Source organism: Pseudophryne corroboree (genome assembly GCF_028390025.1).
Source record: "Pseudophryne corroboree isolate aPseCor3 chromosome 1 unlocalized genomic scaffold, aPseCor3.hap2 SUPER_1_unloc_2, whole genome shotgun sequence".
Taxonomy (NCBI): Eukaryota; Metazoa; Chordata; class Amphibia; order Anura; family Myobatrachidae; genus Pseudophryne; species Pseudophryne corroboree.
In genome coordinates this window covers 1,807,469-1,817,500 of record NW_026967467.1, presented here as the reverse complement: position 1 = coordinate 1,817,500, position 10,032 = coordinate 1,807,469, and the positions used below count along the sequence as shown (strand labels likewise).

Below are 10,032 nucleotides of genomic sequence, written 5' to 3'. Positions count from 1 at the left end.
CAAAAGTGTCGCGCGCGCCGCCCGACACGTGACTCTAGTAAGAACCACCTCTCCGGATGTGTAATAGGAAGCACGTGCCGGGGCCTGGGCCCTCGATTCCCAGAGCCCTGTATTCACGGTGGGCGTGGTCAGACAGAAAGCGCGGGCTTGGTACGGTGTGTGCGCCACAAACTCCGGAAGTGCTGGGTCTGCTGGTCGCAGTGAGGCAATGTACGGAACCGACGGCAGTGACGAAGACTATCTCCCCGACTCGTCAGAGTTGAGCAGCTCGGATGATAGTGGAGGGGAGGAGACGTCTTTTCACGGCAGGAAGGTTCTGGAAGTGTCCGGGGCTTGCTCCGCGGAGGCCGAACCAAGTCTCCATCCGGCCCGCGCAGTGTCGGTCCAGGTACTTACCCGAAAAGCAGATGGTTCGATTGCATGTAACAAGAAAAATTTCTGCCTGTGGTGCGAGAGGCCATTCTCAAAAATTGCGAGACATGTTCAAGCTGTCCACCACAATGAGCATGAGGTTGCAAGGGCACTCAGCTTTCCGAAGCGCTCCAGGGAAAGGACAGTGCAGCTAGACCTGATTCGCACCCGGGGAAACTTTGCCCATAATGTCGGGGTTCTCCGCGAGGGCAGCGGAGTCCTCCTACCGTGCAAGCAGCCGAAAGAAGCAACGGCTCCCCAAGATTTCATGCACTGTGTAAAATGTAAAGGGCTATTCTCCAGGAAGCACCTGTGGCGCCATGTGAAGAGGTGCCCGCTCCGCAAAAGTGTCAGCCCCAAACCTGGAAGAACCAGGGTGCAGGGTCTCTTCACTTACGCCACACCGCTCCCGAAAGATGTTGGCACTGGCCTCTGGAAGTTGCTGAGCGGAATGAATTATGATGATGTGGTACCGGTAATCAAAGGGGACCGCTGGATTATGCAGTTCGGTCAGCACCTCTATAACCGTCTGGGGTCTGATGTCAGCAAGCATGATTACATCCGTCAGAAGCTCAGAGAGGTGGGGCGGCTTCTGCTGAAGGCGATGAAGGTCACACCGTTGCGGTGTATGGAAGATTTCATTTGCCCACAGAATTTCCTGCAAGTGGTGCATGCTGTGAGGAGCCTGGCCGGTTACGATGACCGCACCAATACATATAAAATACCCTCGTTGGCTCTGAAGGTGGGACACAGCTTGCAGAAGATTTCAGCTATGGTGGAGTGTCAGGCACTGATGGAGGGCAGTGCCCTGACAGAGGAGCGTGCCCGAAACTTTCGGAAAATTTATGAGGCGAGGTGGAGCGAGCTAATCTCCACTGCTGCCCTGAAGACACTTCGAGAGATAAAATGGAATGCACCGCTGCTTCTGCCCTTCACTGATGATGTTAAGCGCTTGAACCTGTACCTCCTTGACCGTCAGCGAGAGTACATCGATGAGTTGTCCGCCCACCCTTCCAAACAGCAGTGGTCCATGTTGGCCAAAGTTACCCTCACGCAGCTGATTCTCTTCAACCGCAGGAGAGAAGGTGAGGTTTCCAAGATGCTGCTCTCCTCCTTCGATTTACGGCACACAGCCGATTTGCAGGGTGATGTGGCCCAGGCCCTGTCAGAGCTGGAGAAGGCACTCTGTCGTCACTTCTCCCGTATTGAGATTCCTGGGAAAAGAGGCAGGAAAGTCCCTGTCCTGCTATCCCCAAGCATGCAGAAAGCGATGGAGCTCCTCATAGAGAAGCGGACAGAATGTGGTGTGACCCCACACAATATCTACATGTTTGCTAGGCCAACAGCCATGTCCCATTATAGGGGATCCGACTGCATACGTCTCTACGCCCGGGAGTGTGGGGCCAAGCACCCCGAAGCATTATCTTCCACCCGCCTACGGAAGCATGTGGCTACACTTTCCAGAGTCCTCAACCTGAGCGATACAGAGATGGATCAGCTTGCTGATTTCCTTGGACATGATATTCGGGTGCACCGGCATTATTACCGCCTCCCGGAGGGTACCCTTCAACTGGCCAAGTTGAGCAAGCTGTTTCTGGCTCTCGAGCAAGGGAGAATGGCTGAATTCCGGGGCCACAATCTGGAAGAGATCTCCATTGATCCAAACGGTAGGTATCACTTGACAGTGTGGCTCCAGGGACTGACTGTCTAAGTGGGCTGGTGTGATCGGTTTCCCTGTCCTTCTCTATCCACAGAGCCGATCCAGGTGGTGAGCGATGACTCTGGGGATGAGCCAGAGAGTCAGGATACTGAGGTTCCCATGGGGCACATGGGAAAAGAAGCTGGCAGCGTGGTGTCGGCGGTGGATGGAGGTGCAGCTAAAGGTGGGTGTGACTGTCCATTCCATTTGAGATGCGTCCATGACTGGTGGTGGCGTTGCGTGGTGACTGACCTTTCTTCTCCCGCACAGGTGACAGAAGGGGTACCAAGCGCAATCCGTGGACCCCAGCAGAAGTGAAAGCTGTTGAACGTCACATGATTCGGTTCATTCGCTCATTCAAGGTGCCGGGCAAGAATGACTGTGATGCATGCCTAAGGGCAGAACGACAAGCGCTGAAGGCTCGGAACTGGCTCTCGGTTAAGTTTTACATTAAGAACCGAATTACTGCTGAAATGAGAAAGAACCTTTCCTGAATAAAATGTATCTGCTGCTGAATACACGTTTCCTCTATCTCTAATTAAACCCGAAAATAAATCAGTTATGTGGGGTGTCCTCATTAGGCCGGTATTCCTGAATAGGTCCCCATGAGGAAGGTTCCAGACATATGTCCCGATGAGGATAGAAAAACAAGTATGTGTGTGTGTGTGTGTGTGTGTGTGTGTGTGTGTGTGTGTGTGTGTGTATGTGTATGTGTATGTATCAAATATCAAAATAATATGCTACTTTAAGATTGTTGACTAACATCAGGTAGCTTGATTGCTATTGCGCTGTATATATCAATATAATACATATGGTGACTATTTACTGTATAGTGACTGTGTTATGTAAACTGGTATTCTCCAATATGCGCTATGATCTGTTGTTGTTGTATCCTGGTAGCTATGGTGATGGGGAGCACAGTGATGACGCATCGGCTGATGACGTCACACGCTACGCGCCACCCGCCCGGGAACTGGTCCCGCCGACGGAGCAGCGCTTTCACACTGGTGTACAGGGGTATATAGGTAAGTGTTTGTCCTTGTTTGTTGTTAAACCTGACGAAAGTGCCACAATAAACGGCACTGAAACGTTGCCAAACGAAAGTGCATTATATGATTGATTTCTCAAGACGCCAGGAGTGCTGCATATTACTATTTGTGTATCTACTTTTCCCTGCATGCGGGCACCCGGCGCAGATGAGCAGCATTAAGTGAGAGCCGGACACTGTACAAATTGTATATATATATATATATACACACACACACACACACACACACACACACACACACACACACACACACACACACACACTGTGCTTGTTTTTATATATATATATATATATATATATATATAATCACAACAAAAGGAAAATACTGCGCCGCAAGTGGAAATAAAACCCTGTTTAACCCAACATATATGGCTAAGCTATATTTACACTCCCTATGTGTAGGGCATCAGCTGGTCCCCCAAATAGAACCGGGATGGTAAATCCCTGAATTGATTGAATTTATGAAAGAAAGGGATGGGGGGTAGCGACCAATGGTGTCTATAAATAATTACTAGATATTTAAACAATTAAAAACATTTATTTAAAATGTTAACAAAACTTTTTGTAAAAATGGGATAAAAAGCAATTACACATTCATATAAAAATAAAGTGCAACGGTATTAAAGTGCTTATCTGAGTCAGAGGTCAATCTGATGCCCAACGCGTTTCGTCACACAGACTTCATCAAGGGGCCTTGAACTAACAGCTGGTTAAACATGTCCTGAGAACCTGGTGCATATGATTGGGAACTTTTACTCATCTCCAGATATGGCTTTCTAAAAGGATCAAAGCTCCAGAGCCGGGAGTATAGGAGTTGTCCCCATCTCAGAGGAATAACGTGGCAATAATTGCATACAAATATCAAACAACGTGGCCATGTTTTAATAGCATCTACTGTGCATGAAAATTCTGTTAGAAACTGTCCTAACGGAACTGCATTATTACTAACACTTTATTGCTTGGCATAAAAACTCTGCTACATTGTTTTGCTGAAACTGCATGACTAGTAAAACCTGGTATCTATATTCATCTGGATACAATCTATCTAATTACTAACATTGCAGATACAGTACATTCTGCAACAAGAATGCTGCTAAAAAAAGATTTTCTTTTGACTGTATTAATGTGAACATATTAAATATTTGTACAGTATGCATGCATTTTTTAGATGTCTAATTGAGAACAGCCAATTAAAGAGTAACAGTAGCTATTTCTTTTTTTCAGAAACCAGCTAGGGCAGTGGTTTACAAACTTTTTTGAATTATGGAGCCCTAGAATATCAGAATTTTTTTCACGCCACCCCTAGGCCAAAAATTTCTTATTGAGAAATTTAGAAAGAAATATTACATTAAGTAGATCGCGTTTATATATGTCATCCTTAGGGTCAGTTGTGTGGTGAGGGACAAGATTTGCTTCTGTTTGGCCACATATTTTATGACTGGCAGCCACCAGCACTGGTTTTGCCTATTATATTGATCATGAATAATTTGAATTGGTCCTGGACCACCAACCCAGGGCACCCCTGCAAATGTCCCGAGGCACCCCAGGGAGCCACAACACACAGTTTGGGAACCTCTGAGCTAGGGAGTTAAAGGATATATTTTTTTCATGTCTTATGGATAATAAAAATTATTTTTAATTATAGCTTGTCAGCGTTTCTATACATATTTCTTTGTTTTGCCCTTTTTAAACTTTCTGTCCTCTGTACAACCGTTTATTAGTAGATGTTTAAATAGATGTTTAAATACTATCATGGCTGGCAGCAACAACAGCACTAGTACTGTGTTGCTGCTCCTGCTCTTCTGTCAACTGTTCCATGTCGACTTACAGTGCTATTAGTAATGGTGGCACCTGTACTGAACATCATTTGATAAGAACAGTGCCTGCTCTGAACTACAACACTCACATTTTTTTTTTTTTAACAATGCAGTAAGTAACGGTGGCACCTGTACTGAATGTGTGTGTGTGTGTATATATATATATATATATATATATATATATAAAATATATTTAAAGCTTTTTATTGAAGCTTCACTTGGGCCGTAAATCAAACAAAACAGCTAGACAATAATAGTAGATAATGTCAAAGCAGATCAGGAGAACAATGACATTTACAAACATAGCGTTAAATAGTCAAGGACAATAATAACATAAAATATAAAAACGAAGAAGAGTGTCTCCAAAGGGGATAATCGTAATGCATTCATATCATAGAAAGATTAAAACCAAGGTCTCAATAGGAAGCGCTGTCCAGTCACAGATAAATTTAAATAAATCACTTTATTTCTACAGACAACCTATATGGCCATATCATAACATAAAAATATGAATTATAAATTGATAAAACTTCAATACAATAATAACAATGTCATAAAAAATATATCAAATCAATTATAAGCAATTAATAATGCTCCAAGGATAACGGGCATGCAGTCTAATTCACTTAAGTGGTTAGTCGTTCACTTCCTGATTTTCAATCATATAACCAGATGGCGATTATTATTAGTATTGGGTACAAAAGATGCACATATCCATTTATATCAATATTCAATGTCCTCCTACCTCCCATATTTGGCAATTAACGGGGGCTCTTTCAGAAATCGGGGACTAATGTTCCTTATGGTTAGTTGGTACACTCTTTGCTGAGTGGTTGAGAAATATTCCTCCCTCCCGTATTTTTCTTCTTACCGGGGATATCCTTGGTGCATGGAGGTTTTTCTCTTTAGTATATTCCGGGCACAGGTGATCTCTCAGCCAGAGAGCTTACAACCTGTCTTCTGCCTCTATAATGTCCGTGCATCGACTGGTCCCCGCTTCCTCACAGTCACAAACGAGCGCTCGTACTCTCGGACTGCCGGACTGCAACGCCCAATCACGTGACGCGTTTCCCCGCCTCTCCGTTCCTGGATACTCGGCGGCTTCCTCAGTCGATGCACGGACATTATAGAGGCAGAAGACAGGTTGTAAGCTCTCTGGCTGAGAGATCACCTGTGCCCGGAATATACTAAAGAGAAAAACCTCCATGCACCAAGGATATCCCCGGTAAGAAGAAAAATACGGGAGGGAGGAATATTTCTCAACCACTCAGCAAAGAGTGTACCAACTAACCATAAGGAACATTAGTCCCCGATTTCTGAAAGAGCCCCCGTTAATTGCCAAATACGGGAGGTAGGAGGACATTGAATATTGATATAAATGGATATGTGCATCTTTTGTACCCAATACTAATAATAATCGCCATCTGGTTATATGATTGAAAATCAGGAGTGAACGACTAACCACTTAAGTGAATTAGACTGCATGCCCGTTATCCTTGGAGCATTATTAATTGCTTATAATTGATTTGATATATTTTTTATGACATTGTTATTATTGTATTGAAGTTTTATCAATTTATAATTCATATTTTTATGTTATGATATGGCCATATAGGTTGTCTGTAGAAATAAAGTGATTTATTTAAATTTATCTGTGACTGGACAGCGCTTCCTATTGAGACCTTGGTTTTAATCTTTTAGTTTGTGTGCATTAAAAGGGTATTTGCAATAACCCTAATTAGGAAGCTGCAGCCCAGTCTCAGGTGTAAGTCTGCCAGTGGTCTGAAGGAACAGGCGCCGAGTATATACTTTTTGGTTTTTTTGTTAACAATATCATAGAAAGACATTCAATTGTAAAAGAAAAAAAAGTAAAAAAAAAAAAAGTTTTGTGTCTTACCCCTCCCACACACCCTTCAGGGGAGCTCAGTGCTGGTATTGGAAGTTACAACTCCAACTCAAATAAAATAGGATGATCTCCTGCTATCTCATGAGTTAAAAACCTAGAAGGGAATCATAAACTTTTAAGTATTTGATCCTTAACTTTGGGTGCTGGGATGTCAATGTAAGTCTCCCACATGCCGAAGTTCTTAGCAAGAACCACCTCTACCCAATTCATTCTAAAGAGATAAATAAGTTTGGCATTGAATAACGTTACCTACCTCCATGGGTAATGCGGGGATGAGAAGGAATAATACCAAAGATAGCTCATTCTGTGTAAGTGGCAAAAAGTTAACCAAGGAGGCCTCTGCATAAGTTTAACCTGCAGTCAGAAATTACAAATCAAGGGACATTGCCAAAGACAATAGTATAAATTAGCAAATGCTTCAGTGCATCCTACTGTATAACAATTTTGCGTAGTTGATTTACCAATGACCCCTATGAGGCGATAAATAAGTTCTATGCAAAACATTCAAATCATCTCAGTGTACATAGTAGTAGTTTGCAGGCATGGACATGGCCTTTAAAACCCCTTTTACACCAGCCTATTTTCCCGGGATGATCCCGGCAACAACCCGGGTGTAGCGCTGGTGTGAAAGGGTCCCGGGACAGAATCCCGGGAACCATGCCCCTGCATTTCAGCCCTGCTTTCTTCCAGGGTTGGTCCAGGGATCTTCCCGGGACCCTGGCCAGTATGAACGATGCAGGGACATGTCCCGCCTTCCCGGGTTGCCTTTGCTGATGCTGATTGGCTATTCTGGGCACTTCCTGGTGTTGTTATTTTTCAGAGACGCGCAGAGGCATCACACAGCGTGGAGGCAGGTACTTTGCAGCTCTGTGGTACAACAGACTCCCGCAGCGCTTTTTAACCCCTGCAGCCCTGCAATGTCTTGGACAAATGAGGAGGTGAGGGAGCTTTTAAGCATTAGAGGGGAAGAGGAGATCAGGCGCCAGATCACAGGTACTGTAAAGGATGCCCAGATATACCATAACATAGCGAAGACCCTGGCCTCGCGGGGCATCATCCGTAGCCAACAACAAGTGGTGAATAAACTGAAAACGCAAAAAAAACAGTTTAACCGCATCCATGACCACAACCGGAACAAAAGTGGGGCTGCAAGGCGCAACTGGATGTTTTATGAGCAATGTGCATCAGTTTTTGGCAACACTGCGCTCAGTGACCCCATCAGCCTGTCATCCTCCAGCTCTGCCACTCCCTCACCCTTTGTGGCTGCTGAGGAGAGTGAGTCCAGCATGGAAAGTACCCAATGTGGGCGAACAACTTCATCCCCCATACTATTTGAAGATGATCCTATCCACTCCGATCTGGACTCATCCGCCAACCTGACTGAAGACAGTTTACCCTGCAACAGTGCGGATGCTGTGACTGTCAAGGAAACAGATGTGGGCGCGGCCCTCCAGGCAAATCCCCCTGTGATGCGCACCAATAGTAAGTATTTGTCCTTGCTTACCATTATTTCTGTTCTAAACACCCGCATTCCAATAAACATGAATTCTGCACTATATGCCCCCATAACCGCCCGCCATATAGTTACTGTCGCAGAGTGTATCTAGTGCAGGTGGGAGGATTCCACAAACACGTACGATCACATCACTGCTTTTTCTTATATGCCCTTTTTTCCTTCTTACTCCCCTTGCAGTATTTTCAGTTCCCAAGAGGAAACACAAAGTCAACAAAGTGGAGCTTGCTGCATGGGCAATGACAAAGGTGCTGGTTGAAGAACTGCGCGACATGGACAACAACATGCAGCAACAGGAGGATGCCCGCCAACTCCGTTTTATAGAGGCGGAAAGAGAGCTGCAGCAATCCTTCATAACACAGATAATGGGACACCAAGAACGCATTTTGTGCGACTACCAAGACCGGCAATTTCAGTTCCTGGAACGCATCTTGCCTTGCATTCAGGGTACCCATATGTACCCAGCTATCCAGGCCCCTCCTGTCCCCGAGCAGAGTTATCCCCCGTATTCTAGAGGTCCCTACTATGACCCCCCTAACCCCAATCCATCTCCAGATTACAAAGTGTATAGACAATTGCCATAGGCAGTGTTTGCCTTGGACTGTGTATTTAACTTTGATAGTTTGGCCCAGTTATACGGTCCCAATTTTCATGTTTGGAAGGGGGAAGGGTGGGATTGGGTTTTCGGGGGATTTTATATTAATATGTTTGCTATGTGTTCGCCACATGTTCTCATTTTATGCCAAGCTTTACTATATATATATATATATATATATATATATATATATATGCCTGTGCATTCAACCGATTGGTTTTGTGCAATTAAAACAAAGGATAAAACAGTGCAAACTTTTTGTTCATGTAAAATTGTAAACATTCTGAATTATTTTAACATCTCGTTAAGGTTGGTACAAATGGTTTCCCTAATGAGTTCGGCACTAGAGGAATGTTGCCCACCAGACACCTCCAAATCTACACTAGAGGGTGTCACTTCAGGGTCCTTCACAGTCCACTCCTCTGGAAACTGTTCCTTCTGCAGTTCACATATGTTGTGAAGGACACAGCAGGCCGCTACTACATGGGTCATAAATTTGAGGTCAACATCATTCCTCTTCATGAGGCAGCGCCAACATCCTTTCAGGCGGCCAAAGGCATTCTCCACCACCATCCGTGCCGAACTCAGAGTGTGGGTATATGCCACTTGGATGGGAGACAGCTGCAAATGCTGGGTGTACCCCTTCATTAGCCAGTGGCGTAAAGGGTAGGCTGCATCCCCAATGATGTGGACTGGCATGTCCACCCCATCCACTGTCTTTGATTTCTGAAAAGAAATACAAAAGTATGAGTATCACTTGATTGCTGAAACAGGTATGGGGGTGAAGCAGGTGACAGCAATCTACAGGGACTCCTATTTCAATAAACCTTTTACAAAGAGAAACACTACAGGCCACACATATTCCATCACAACTGACAACCAAAAGTGAAATCTGGCAAACCCTTTAAAGAAAAATTGGAGGGGGTGGGGGTGTGAATAATATATAATATATATATATATATATATATATATTTATATATTTTTTATTTATTTATTTGTTATTATTTTTTTTACCTCTCTGGGAAAAAGTCATCCACCCCGCT

At 44.4% G+C, this 10,032-nt stretch overlaps 1 long non-coding RNA gene across 1 annotated transcript; it reads left to right on the top strand.

The window, feature by feature from the left end:
* Positions 1–2,163: 2,163 nt before the first annotated feature.
* Positions 2,164–2,626, top strand: LOC134982025 (uncharacterized). The gene is made up of 2 exons (XR_010190881.1): positions 2,164–2,294; positions 2,381–2,626. It is a non-coding gene; the product is annotated as an uncharacterized LOC134982025 (long non-coding RNA).
* The last annotated feature ends 7,406 nt before the right edge of the window (positions 2,627–10,032 follow it).